This window comes from Chaetodon trifascialis, chromosome 11 (assembly GCF_039877785.1).
Source record: "Chaetodon trifascialis isolate fChaTrf1 chromosome 11, fChaTrf1.hap1, whole genome shotgun sequence".
NCBI classification, from domain to species: Eukaryota; Metazoa; Chordata; class Actinopteri; order Chaetodontiformes; family Chaetodontidae; genus Chaetodon; species Chaetodon trifascialis.
The window spans coordinates 11,828,764-11,842,723 of record NC_092066.1 but is presented as its reverse complement, the minus strand read 5'-3'; the positions used below and the strand labels follow the sequence as shown (position 1 = coordinate 11,842,723).

Genomic DNA, 13,960 nt, shown 5'->3' with positions numbered 1-13,960 from the left:
CGTGATGTTTATTTCATCAGCATGTTCACACAGAAAACACACCGAAACTCGCGCACGCATACATACGCTGCAGACAGGTGGCTCATGGGGGCTTGAGTCCCACCGGTGCCTCAGTGGCAGTGGTACAACACCAGTTCATGTTACAAGTGAGTGACAGTACAGCACAGCCTTCACGTAGCTCTTGCATGTACACGCACGCACACACACACACGCACACACACACACACACACACACACACACACTCAAATGCACACCTCAACACCTTAGAGCTTCATTGAGTGATCCTGTTGTGTGGATCCCCCCCAATCACGTTTGTAGCACACAAAATGGTATAAAGGGGAATATAAAAATTCCTCCTGGCCACAGAGATCACAACAATACCATATATCGTTTGTGTGGAGGCTCTGCTGGTGCCGCTTTGAATTATTAAAGGAGATGTGGAATTACTTAACAAAAGCCTTGAAGGATGGTGCCTAATCTTCCTTTGTGCTACTACCTTGGGGACCCACTGATGTCTTCAGAGTATTATCTGCACTCGCACATCAGGTTCCTCTGGGCTTTGGGAAAGGATGCAGACGATCAGTTTGGGGTCCAGAGGAAGACCCCAGGCTTCATTTTATAGTATCACCCAAACGCATGCAATCAATTCTCCATAAGTGCGCCACACCCTACTATAATCCTGATTCAAAAGAAAAATTTGGGTCACTGTGTAAAAATGTCAAAAAAAGAATGCAATCATTAGTAAATGAACTGTGTTTATCAACAACAGCTTTATGAAGTGTTCCTGAGCCCATGTACTAATATGTTAATAATAGCACGTGTTCATAAAGTGGTGAACCTCGCTCCATCCTTGCTTGTGAACGACTGAGCCTCTCCAGGATGCCCCTTTCATACCCAATCATGATACTATCACCTGTTACCAATGAACCTGTTTACCTGTGGAATGTTCCAAACAGGTGTTTTTGGAGCATTCCACAACTTTCCCAGTCTTTAGTTGGCCCTGTCCCAATTTGTTTGTGAATGTGTTGCTGCAATAAATTCAGAATATAAGCATATATTCACAATAATCAATAAAGCTGATGAGTAAAACATTAAATATATTGGAACTGGGGTTGCACTAATAAGTCTCTCAGTGATGATGGGTGAATTTACACTTCTTCCGCTTCCACTTCCACTTCCACTTCCACTTTTCTTGTTGATTGTAATAGCAGACAAGGCAGATGCTTTCAGGAAGATGCTCTTGGTCCCAGTACTGACAAATATGTCCATTTTCTCACAGAGCAACTAAAGGCAGAATGGCTGCAAGCAACAAAGCAGCAGGAAAGGGAAAGTAAAGTGGAGAAAGAGAGAGAGAGAGAGAGAGAGAGAGAGAGAGAAAGAGAGAGAGAGAGAGAAGGGGGGGCACCAAAGGAAGGCTTGGAAACTGGCATGCAGTGCACTCACAATGTATTCATCTTGATGAATGAAAATGCAATCTTGTTCTACTTTATCAAAACCCAAACACAGAGAACAAATCTTCTGTGAGGACCATATGCTCCATTCTATTACAGTTACTGCATAAAGATTTAAACACTGACAAAACAAGAAAACAGCACTGCAAATTTTTTTTAACCTGAAGAATCGCAATTCATCTAAATATTGCTCAACAGCATACAAGGTGAAATCGCATTGCAGGAGAGCCAGCAGTCCTAATAATGAAGATGGAAGATGACAAGATCTTCCTCCTATCTTGGAATACACTTGATATTGACCAGCTCTTTCCTGGCTGCCTTTGTTAAATTACCCTTGACCAATTAGGTTTTTTTCTCTTTGAACCTGGCAAAGCTGACATCAGATATATGACCTTCTGTCTCTGAAGGTTTTGCCTTAAAGCCAGCCGCCTGTAAACTCAAAGCCTTCAGGCAATCACCAGCCAGCCCAAGTCAGCAGATACTCAGACAGATGTAGAATACAGAGTAAGGGACTGTCAAAATACCTCACAATACAGCAAAAGTCAGTCCATAGATTCAAGAAGTTCTCCCGGAGGTTCTCAAACCATTCTGACTGAGGTGCTAACAGTATATAATGTTTTTAAATATCTGTAAGTGGAGCTTTGACTGTTATGATCAATCAATTAGAACTAAATGCTAAGCATTTGATAGTTTTGGCTTCTTATATATGAACATTTGCTGCTTTTTTCTGTTTTATATCATTGTACATTAAATAACAATATAAATTAGCTGCAGCTGAAAAAAGCATGCCCTCGGGTATGAGTTTGGGTAGTGTTCATTAATGGTTAAAAGGAACTACTTCTGCATTCTTCTAACAGTGCTATTTCAGCCAGTTCCTCTCCCCCTCGCTGTATTTAGGGGTATTCCAGTCAGCGCTAAGGCAATAAGTAGTAACAGGAAACCAGTAATGTAACACAGACTTGTCTGGCCTCAAAAAGGTAATCTATGGACTACAGATGTCCATCTGGCTCAGCTGGTTCAAGACATTTTTTTTTAAAGTACATTTGCGCTATTAAGTCACAACCTATCACTCCTTATTACTCATCACTAAACGCATTTATATTCTACAAATTGTCTGTCTGTCCCTTGACCGTACATTTTTGTGAGCGTGTGCAGTGTGCAGCAGTGCACTTGACAGCAGCGCTTCCCCTGTGAGTTATTTTAGCCCAAGCCTCTTGTTGAGCTGAGCTCCAGCTCTTTAACGTTGTCTGAAATTTGGCCATCAGGGCACCTCTGAGAGGCCCTTCAACAGTCAGTCCCCTCGGCAATCACTGCACAGCTCCCAGCAGGCACAACCATTTCCAATGATAATGAATGAGAATGTCCAACATGTGTCTATTCATTTATCAGACACACTCTGGTGGCTTATAAAACCACAGAAATGTCCAGTGTGGTACCGCTTAAACCCTGGCTGCTGCAACTTATCTATATCTAGATGTATTGGCTCCCCAAGGTAAAGGGCTAAAAGAGATCTTGGCTGCCACGCCCTATCAGACATGTCGTCATGGGCACAATGATAAAGGCCTTTGGTTTGGATAGAAATGCCGATGCAGCAAGAGGGGGACTGGGGGTTGGGGGTTAAAAAAAGAGGGGAGGAGAGAGAGAGAGAAGGAGAAACAGGCCTGTCAGCAGAAAGGCCTGTCCAACTAATGCCCTGCACCGGGGCCCAAAATTACCTCCGGCTCAATGATCCTATTCACAGCTTAGATGCCCCCCCTCACTGACAAGCAACACAAAAACCCCAGCTAACCTCTCCGTAGTGCCAGAGTGCCTCTCTATTGTCTGTTCAATCACGTGATAACTCTAACTCAGACAGACACAAATAGTTAGAGAGAGATAGTGAGAGGCAGAGAGAGATACATTTAATTTGGAGCATGGAATGCAGACTCCGTGACTGCACGGAGGCAAAGAAAATGTTCCACAATCTCAGCTTTTACACCCGCCTGCCAAATACACTGGCTGTAAGTGAGCAGGCTGAAAGTCCCTCTAATGTGCTGTAAATGTGACAAAACTCAAACCTCTCATGTGAGATCATCCCAATATACCATCACTCATTTCTTGGAAGTGAGGTCACTGACAGTTGAGAAATACTCGGCATAGGTGTTTCATCAGTGGCCGTGGATAAATGCAGAGCCAGGCAAATACCCCAGTGGCAATCCACCCACCCGACCCTGGCAAATAGTACAACACCCCTGACAAAATGCATTATTCACAAATGAATGTGACCAGGTTTAGTAGAGTGGACTGCACTGGCGATGAGACAATGCAATATGAAGCAGAGGCTCCAACTGAATGTGCTGTGTGAGACACCCATGCCAGCACCACTGTTTATAAGATCCTGTTAAGCCCCAGTGGAGCTCGCACTCTGGTACCTCAATTCAAACTGCTGTGATATGAAATTCTAATCCAGTCCAAAATTGGGGAGAACATGCCAAATTAAGGTCAGCGTACAGACTTTGTGCCCGACCATAAAAACATCCTTCATCGTGTATTCTGTAATTGCCCAATTATTACACAAACTGCTAAAAGCACAATACACGAATGCTTTTTAAACTAAGATGGCTGCTTGATTTGCGTAATTGTGCATGCATATTTTATTTTTGTCTCTCTGAATGTACTTTTTTTCTAATGTTACTATTATGAATGCATATTGTACAGCTTCAAGGCGAGTAAACAAACGCCATTGTGCAACTTATTAAATCCTATTCTTCACAATTATGGCTATTTCTATGTAGACTAAGTAAGCCATCCCATGGAAAATGATTGTTTAGTTGCTCTCTGATCCGATGCACTCAACAAGGATGCATTTGCAATTTTATTTTTAAAACAGATTTATAAACGAGGCACATTTAAATGGATCATTTAAAACCTACGATCACAGTTGTATGAAGAACTGGGCTGTGAAAGCATCATCAGTCCTTTTTAATAAAATAAGCAGCTGTGGTAGAGGGGTTGCGGTACTTGCTGTGATGCTGTGTTCCACTACTGAATCTAGAAATTTCTAAAAAAAAAAAAAATACATTTAAAGAAGCTGGGAGGCAGAGATTAGATTCATGGCTCCTGGTTTGATTTGCGGTCGGGGCAGACATTTACATGTTCTCTCCATGTTTGTATGGATTTCCTCTGGGCAATCCGGTTTCCCCTACCATCAAAAACATATATGTTAGGTTAATTCTGCAGACACTGCCCTGGACCAAGGCACTGGCCTCAGAATTGGAGTTGGTCCTCGGGCGGTGCACAGCGGCTGCCCACTGCTCCCAATACTTATGATGGTTTAGGATTTCACCATATGTTGCATTGTGTATGACTGTGTGTATGTAACAATAAAATTGGTTTATTTTATTTCTGTCTTCAGAAAATAGGGTATTCTTCAGAGAAAGTAAACTGTTTGTAGCTGAAGCTTGGATCTGGGAATGATGATACTGCCTTTTGCCAGACTAAGCCCTTGAAGGCGTTTTACTAATGCACTGCACTTCAAACGCACAAAGCATTCCATGCATTTATAGCTGGGCCTCAAATATGTAAGGGATTTGAATGGAAAAAACATGCAGTGTTTGTACTCTGTTCGGTGTCTCTAGCAATTAAGAAAACTAAAGCGGAATTGCATCAGAGCATAAACACATTTAACAAGCAGCTGGCTCATTTTCCTAGCCTGATTGCAGTGACCATTCCCCCAACACTTGGTTTATATAGTTTATGCATATTGCTGGAGCTATTTTTCCTTCCTAAAACTGCTTGATTAGAAATTTATGAAGAGGCCCTCAAAAAAATGTCACGCACGCACACACACACACACACACACAGGTGAGCACACTGAGAAATTTAAGCAGCATGGACATCTGAGCGGCTATAGCTATGTGAGCTTGCTCAGTCTCAAACAAAGAGATTTTGAAACTGCCTTGATCTGGCCAACTGGAGAGGGAAATTATTTTCCTTTGTTTTGACATATTCTTTTTTTCTTTTTACACTTTTCTATCACATTAAGGGGACAGCAACCATGTTTGACAACCATTGTATTTAAAGGACAATTGCAAGGTAAGCAAATGCCCCAACAGACCGAGAGTCACCTCCACTTCCTGTCAGGTACAAAGCTTCTCTATTACATCTCAGCAATTATTAGCCTTAAGGAAACTACCATTACCCCCTCCTGCGGCTGCCCCATGCCTACACATCAGCTGCACGCTTCCTAGATACCTGCTGAGTTCTGACTAAGCGAAAACTAGCCCAACATAACCAACCACTGTGAGCTTCCTAAACAGACAGTGAGAGCCACTTATTCCAGTGGCGAAAGAAAAACAAACAAACAAACAAACAGAAAATGCATGCTGACAGTTTGGCTCTTTTGAACACGTGATATTTAACCTTTGAAAATTAGCAATCTCGATGGGTTAGTAGTGAAGGGTTGTGCAGGGGGACGTCACAATTATTCTCCAGCCTTTGTTGGGTAAATGAAATGATTCTGTGTTTTCCAGTACAATGACAGCCGAGCATTGTGTGGATTACTGTGTCACTGGAGCCAAGAGCTGATAAGACTAAGCTACATCCTTCTGCAGTTATCAGCGCATAGCTACTGGGATTTGTTCTGTGAGTTATTGAGACGAGCGGCTTGATACAGAGGCTTTAGTGGGGTATTAAACTGACCACATTACCAGGATGTCAAACACTTAACTCTTCATGATGCCTTTCAGAAAAGCTCTGTGACCCCTGTGAATACTTACAGGTGAGGCTCACTATGACAAGCATCACAGTCATATGCTGGTAAATCAAACTGGAAAATGGTGAAAGCCAGAAAATGTGCCTTTCAGAGTCTTTCCTTCCTGCATCCTTCAGGTTCAAAGGACAATAATTGATATTTGAAAATTTAAACTTATAAAATACCGCTGACTGCAATGGGACTAAGTGTTAAGTAAACGTGACAATATAATATCAGTGTATCTCTGAATCTCGTAGCCTGCAGTCACAGTTGGCAGAACCCCTTAGATGTAAATCAGAGCTTTATGAAATGAGGTGTTGAACTTCATGACCATAAGCAGCTCTTCTCTGACCTACTTGTGTCCTCTCATCAAAGGTCATAGGTTTTTAATTACTCTCTATACCCTTATTCACCTTGAAACTGCTTGGATTGGTCACTCTGTTCAATCTACAAAGGCTTTAATGATTAATGGAGGGAAGGAAAAGGGACAGAGAACAAAAGCAGGCAGGGGTAAAATAAAGCAATCTGTGTGAGGCTGGAGGCCAGTGCCAGGTTGGGACACTGAGATGCCTTTTAGAAATCAGACTGTGAATAATAATCCATTTAAGGTGTCCACATGCATCACTTTTTATTGTTCCTGTATTACAGAGGTCATTCTCTGGCGACCATACACCGCGGTAATACACATTTTAGGGAATGCTCCACTGCACCGTACCATCCATCTCTGCTATGCCACGGTGCTGATACAGTGCTGCTGCATCTCAGGCATTTTCAGCTAGATGGAAAGTTAACTCATCTCCGAGCCTCTCGCTGGGTGAGAAATAACCATAAATATTTAACATCAGATATTGATCGCTTTCATTTATTATATATATCCACTGCGATGAAAACAAAGACACCACATAAAAAGAGAGAGCTTGAGCGTCATGCACGGTCAGATCACTCAGGAACATGAATTAATTAAAGTAAGAAAACTTGTCCTTTTCATCACTTTTTATGCATTTTGTTGATGTAATATCAGCTTGGTGGAGAGCTTGAGTGTAACTGCAGATTCCCCTATGGTGCACTCCGGCTGGAACGCGGCAATGATTGCAGCAATTCCAGACAACGCTTGTGAATCCACCAGAAGCGCCGCACCTTGTTTCAGAAGTGGCTGTCCACGCTGCCCTGCTAAAATATATGTGCCTAGTCCATTTTAGAAGGCAGCCGCACCAAGCGCCACAGAGCAGATCCAGATAGAGGAACAGCATACAGAATTCGGCCAATTTTCAAAATAAAACAACCTTTTCAGACTCCCAGTCATTTAGGAAAAGGAAAGAAATATGACCTGATAAACAAAGAGCTGTTGGTGTATTAGTTAATTTCCCGTAAACATATCCAGATATAAAAAGTCTGAGAGAAAAGAGAAAAGATGACAATAAAACTGAAGCAGCCAATGGCTACATCAGCTGATCACCATGAACTCCCATGCCTCTGGTACCAAGCTGAGCTGATGTTTTCTGAAAAGGCTGATCACGAGGGCTGAGCACTAAAACTGCCTTACTGCAACCTGTAATGTGACATTATTAGGTCCTTTTGATCTCTGAAGCACAGACTCAGAGCAATTTAGTTCTTCCCCTTGATCATTCCTGTCAAAATACCATCATAAAAGTCAAAGAGACAAAGAAGGAGGCAGTGACCAATGATGAGGTAACCTCTGCTGGCATGTTCACTGGTTCTTGTAAGACTTTTTAATCACAGCAGCAGAGTGGGTCCTGTCTCTGATTTGTTGCCAAGAGGAGAAACAGAGAAATATATCTCTCTGCACACAACCATCATTGTTCCACGGGGACAATCATTATCCAGAGTTTCTGGTGGAAAAACAGACAGGTGACTTGTGCGAGGATGTCAATGTCTCATTCTGCTTTCACCAAGTGGAAAAATAATAGCGCTAAATCATGCATAGTGAGGCTATAGCTTCACTGTCCCTAGCTCAAGAAAATATAATCTGTCAAACTAACGCTGTGGCTCAACATTGGCACAGCATCTCTCCCATCTTAACTGAGTCAGAGTGCATGTTTATGGAAATTATATCAACAATCACTTAAAGGTAGTGCAACAAGATACCCATTTATTTTCGAAAGGGAGTAGAACTGTTATCACTGCAGAAAACACACTATTGGTGTGTCTGTGGTTGAAGATGGCTGGTGCCAGACAGAAAAGCACCAGTTTGTGTGCAAACTTTGCACGTTTTAGTAAAGGGTGGAAACATATTGTTTCAATCAAACGGTGACAGCACACGTGTCATCGAGTAACAAACGGAAGGTGTATATTTAGCCACATCTTGTGATTTTATGTCATTGGATGAGATTTTTTTGAAAGAGCTCTTTGAGCAACATGAATACTCCCAACATTGAACAGCCACCGTTCAAGCCAACAGCATTTAAATATTTGATACGAAAATATTAGGTGGCGTATCCCTATTGGGATGAGTATGAATAGGCGGGGTATCACTCACTCATTCGGCTGTGAAAATTGAACTCAGTAATAAAAATTTGATCTTAACTTTTGTCATAAGTACAAGTATTTTTGCATTTATCAGATTCCACATTGTCTGAAGACAGCTCAGAGACGGACATGACCAACAAACTAAACAGATCATTAAAACTTTTCACTGGACAAAGGCTGTGCAAATTAATGTTCGAGAAGCTATGTCCCAGGAGACGGACCACTGCGGAAGCTAATTTGTACGTTATCAAATTTGATAAGAATGAACACAGTTGTATATTAGGACACGATTACGTTCAGAAAATTGCCTCACCTTCTGTGTCATTGCTTGACATGGAGTTAATTTAATGCTGAAAAGAGGCAGATCCAGCCATCGTAAATAGCGTGACAGGTGTAGGCACCCTCTCTTCATACGCGACACGCCCCATGCATAGCTATACAGCAGCACGTGGTTAATACTAATCCTAAAGTCGTTCAGTGCTTTCTGTCTCGTAATAAATTCAACCATCTTGTTCGCCTCACTATATTCAAACACACTTAAACTTTCATTACACGGTGGTGAATAAGCGTCACGAATGACCAGCCAGAGCAAACACAATGGCAAGGACATCATGTGATATTCCAGGCAATGTAACTGAGTAATACACATAATATTCCAATTTACATGCACTACTTCTGATTATCTGTGCAAAGAGTCATATTCACACATTCGCGAATGACCAGAATTCAAGGCTGCTTTTTACAATGAGTGAAAAAAAAACTATCCTATGAATCTTATCATATGTAACAACTATGTAGAAAAAATGTAGTACAGGGTGAAACAGGAAGGAGATTTTATTTCTATGTTTAAAGGCTATGCACACACTACACCAAGCAAAAGTAGTTATCAGGGTTTTTTTTTAATTATTATTTGTCTGACATTAATCTGCCTTGATGGATGCTTCGTTTTCGGCTTTGGTGCCCTTGTTAAGGTGGACTTCTCTTTTGCATAAGATTCTTCTGAGTATGTTAAGTTTGATGACTTCAGCAAGTTTAAGAAACTTCACACTATGTTTAACCTGAAGTGAGATCTAATCTGCCAAAATAAAGCCAAACACTCCAGACAGATCATGGCTGGATAGTTAATATGCCTTTATGCAAATTAAATTTCAACTATTTTTGTAGCAAAAATGACTAAATACTAATTAACAAGAAAGTGATAGCTAATGAAAAAGGCATGGTTTGTGCATCCTTGCTACCTTCATAGGGAGTAGGACTTGGCGCCTGCTTTGCATAGCTCCGTTGTCAATCAAACCCATGCAAATGACTAGCTCAGGTAAAGACTGATGCGGTCCACTGCATCCAATTACAAACCTAACCACACACACAAACAAGCCATTTCTGTTCACTTTTTTCCCCCTCTTTAACATGCACACGTGGACGCGTGAGCACACACACCCGCACACATACACAGTTTTCCTTTATCCTTCTGCGTACTCCAAACAGAACAGCACAGCAATCTGAGCCAGATTTTAGAAAGTGAAGGGTTTTAAACAACCCAGAGTGTCTGCAAAAAAGAAAAGACATGGAAGGATGTGATGCACCCACCTACGGTATAAGATGTAAAATAAAAGCTGTAAGAAAATGCACGGGGATCTGGGACCAGTTCTTGGGGCCATGATGTCATGTGTACCTCAGTCACAAGTTCATGCTGAGTGTTTGAGAACAAAGCTAATGGAATTCCTCCTTCTCTGCTTTTTCCTTTGGAGAAGTCAGGGCACGAGGAGAAACAAGGAGAAGGCATGTGAATCCTCTTTGGCTGGGAAACAAAGCGGCAGACAAGGGAAGATGAGGCTGACGGTCTCTAGAGAAGACTATTATACTGTAAAATAGAGGCTGCTTCTGCGTCTCTCTCGAAGTAAAGAAAAATGATTCACCGAGTCATTTGCGCACACACACAAAAAATATATTGTGTATATTCTGCCTTTCTGTTTACACCAGCGTCTGTAAATTGTACAAATGTGCACGGATGTGGTAATCTATTAAAATATTCCTGGACAGATGGAGAGAGACATTTATTTTAAATCTCAAAGCAAAATAAATATCAAAGAAAGAGAGGGAGAACGCGGAAAAAACACTCCTTTATTGAAGAGGCAATAAGGATATTTAAAAGCTTCTTTTTCAAGCTAAACAAAGCAAATGAGTCATCATGGTGGGCAGAGCATTACAGTCACGGCGGCCAACCATTATCCTCAATTTACTCACTTGCCCTATGCCACACACCCCGAGACACTCTCTAAACCGCTTCATAAAGAGCAAAACAAACCAACATATGGAAAAACCCCAAGGCTGCAGAGTCACTGGGTTTAGAAACCTGCTTCCTCTGAAAGGTTGGGGAGGAGAGAAAATGTAAGAAAGAAAAAAAAATCCATCCTCAAAACAATGACAGCAAGGAAAGAGCTTCTTCTTCAAAGAGAGGGATTAGGGCAGCTGCCAATACACAGGGTGTGCGCATTTGCCATTGCACGTTTGAATCAATACGTGTCAAATTCTGCTTGAAACACAATTAGCCCGCGCTTAAAGAAAAAGACGAAAAATACACAGAGAGAAGATTAAAGACAAGCCCAATGTTCCTCTCAAAAGCTTTCACATTCAACACATACACAGCCTTTCAGACACATGACAGCTTGTTATGTGCTGCTCCAGTCAGAGAAAGCAAACAGAGAGGAAAGCATGCATTTGTATGAATTTACAAACGCTGTCTTAATGTGTCAACCGAGCTTATCCCTTTGTACTGTGTTGGTTCCTGAAGATATCAAGCAACAACTGAGATGCTGAACGCAGCTCGCTAAGAACCTGCTTTGACCTGCTGGGCCCTCCCCCACACATAGTATGTGATCAAAGTGGAGGAGGCAGGTTATTCTATGGATTGATAGTGGTATAAGATCCATCTGCACGGAGCAATTAATGTCTATCTGAAGGCTGAATGAATAGCATTCTCAAATTGATAGCACAAACTTGTATACTTCCAGCAGGCAAAGAAATCAATTTGAAAGCTTTTTTCGATTGTAAGCAGTTTGTAGACTTTGAGAACTTGAGTTGTTCATCTGAGTTGGAAATAAAGTTGGCATGTTATGTGATACAGACATCTCGTGCACGATTCAGAGCTGTTATTGATCCATGTTACTGATTTTTTTAGCTTTAACGCAGAAGTTCAGCCTCTAACGGTCAATGCAGCATCAATTTGTAAGAGAGACACATCTTTCTATTAGGGCTGCTCACTTTCATATGCATGACTTGGTTTTTATTTCTGAGCAGAGGCAATTTAACACAATCCAACCCGACAAATTGACATACTGCATTGGAGCCTTGCCTTTACATAACGCGGTGTGAGCAGCATTAAAAGCGAACAAACTAGTTGTTAATTCAAAAACGTTTTCCATCAAAAAATGAATGCAGTCTGAAAAGCATGTATACACGTCTGCAATCTGCAAAGCAGCTCATACAGATAAAGAATAAACATAATTTTCCTTATGTGTGCAATATCTGTGTTACACATTGCTAATAGCAATGGATATTAACAGTCCTTGAAGAGTAACATCTGCAAATGCAGCATCAGGTGTGAACAATTAGTCTTGGCATCAGTCCAGCACAAGGAAGTGTCTCCCCTCACATGCATTATCTGTGTTAGGGGACCAGTAGAGCATTACCATGTGGGGAGCATGGCTGTGTGACTGGACTCTGTGAGAGGAAAGCACTCTTACTCCCATGTAATCAGCTGAACTGAGTGGGTTCAGAGAAGGATCTGTGCAGCTGTGCTTTATTACAGACACAATGAGTCCCAGATTAGGGGAACTGGAAGGAGGAGGGAGGGAATGGGGGGGGGGGGGGGGGGGGGGGGGTGAAAATGACTCCAAACACATCTGTCCTCAGTTTGTCTGCAGCTATAACACCAAACCACAAGCATGGCCATGTACAAATCTGTCTCCGCTTGGAAAGGCCGCCTGCGGAAATGTTTCTAGACCTTGGGTTTTTAGCGCGAGGACTCGTGGGAATAGTCTGCCGCCTCACAGTGATAGCAGCGTTTGCCAGGGTCACACCAACACTGACTGTGGTGGCATGAACAAGCAGGTGGCACAAACATGTGAATCACTGCGGACAGCTTCTGGTGCTGTTGGGTGGTCTCAAGGAAACCATCAGTTTGGTTTTATAGTGAATGATGAAGTCTTTTCCTGCTGTCCTTTTGTCTATTTCTTTGCTTTAAAATGTCACAATAACAACCTGATCTGCCATTAAGCGGTGTAATTGCTGTCCAATTACACACTGGTTTCAGGCCAGGCCTGACAGCGCAGCTACGCGATTGTGAAGTTTCAAACGACAAAAATGCAAGCGATCATAAAGCCTCCACCTGAGTCACCCTGGCCGACCCAGACAGAGAGACAGATAAGAGGGAGGGAAGTGAGATGCCATGTTTGGTCGGTGCTGCCCTATCATTCTGCTTCAGTGGAACCTCGCAGGCAAACAAAAATGCAGGTTCACAGCGTGTTATGCCAACAGAGGCAATATTCACCAGGAAGACATCCCACGACCATTAGGGCTTACTGGAAAAGCCTTTCTATCCCCCCTTAGAACAGCTTACGCATAAGGACTGATTAAACATCAAACCACACTGTTGCACCCTAATCCACCACACAATTCCTTATGTGCCTCCCTGTTTGTCTCGCTTTCTTCCTTCACATATATACATAAGCAGAGACGGGCTGATTCCTAACACTGTTCAGATTAATCCGACAATAAGTGTTTCAAAAGTGGCAGCAGGACTTTCTTCCACAGTTGAAAAGATTTTCCACTGTTACACATTACTTACTATCAAGAATCAAGCTACAGCTAACTTTATGATGAAATCTAACTTTTGTTTTGATGGACAGCTTTTTCATTGCTGTGGAAAGGCCAACGTTGGGGTAATTTTAAGTTGGCAACAACTGTCCAGCAGACACATGATACAGGCAGAGTGCGGCACTGCTTATTTGTTGGTCAAGTTGCGAGGTTGATTTGTTTCAGGTGGGGTGCTATTTACTTCAAAACTCCTCTGCTCCGCCTGCAGGTATAAGAATAGCAATTCCCTAGACTGGAATTGATCCTATTTTTTAAAGTGTATGAACAAACCAACTGGACTGATGGGGGCTGCATCACTTGGTCTGTGGCTGGTTTTATTACTTACAAGGCTTCTCATCTGAGGCTGCTCTCCCCACTTATCCACATACCTCTGATTCACTGGAGTGGGCGCAGGAATTATGTTTTTTCACTAGC

General features: G+C 42.1%; 1 protein-coding gene across 1 annotated transcript in view; it reads right to left on the bottom strand.

Moving 5' to 3' along the window:
• cdh2 (cadherin 2, type 1, N-cadherin (neuronal)) overlaps positions 1-13,960 on the bottom strand; it is a 59,611-nt gene that overhangs the window by 24,177 nt on the left and 21,474 nt on the right. The window lies entirely within an intron of this gene.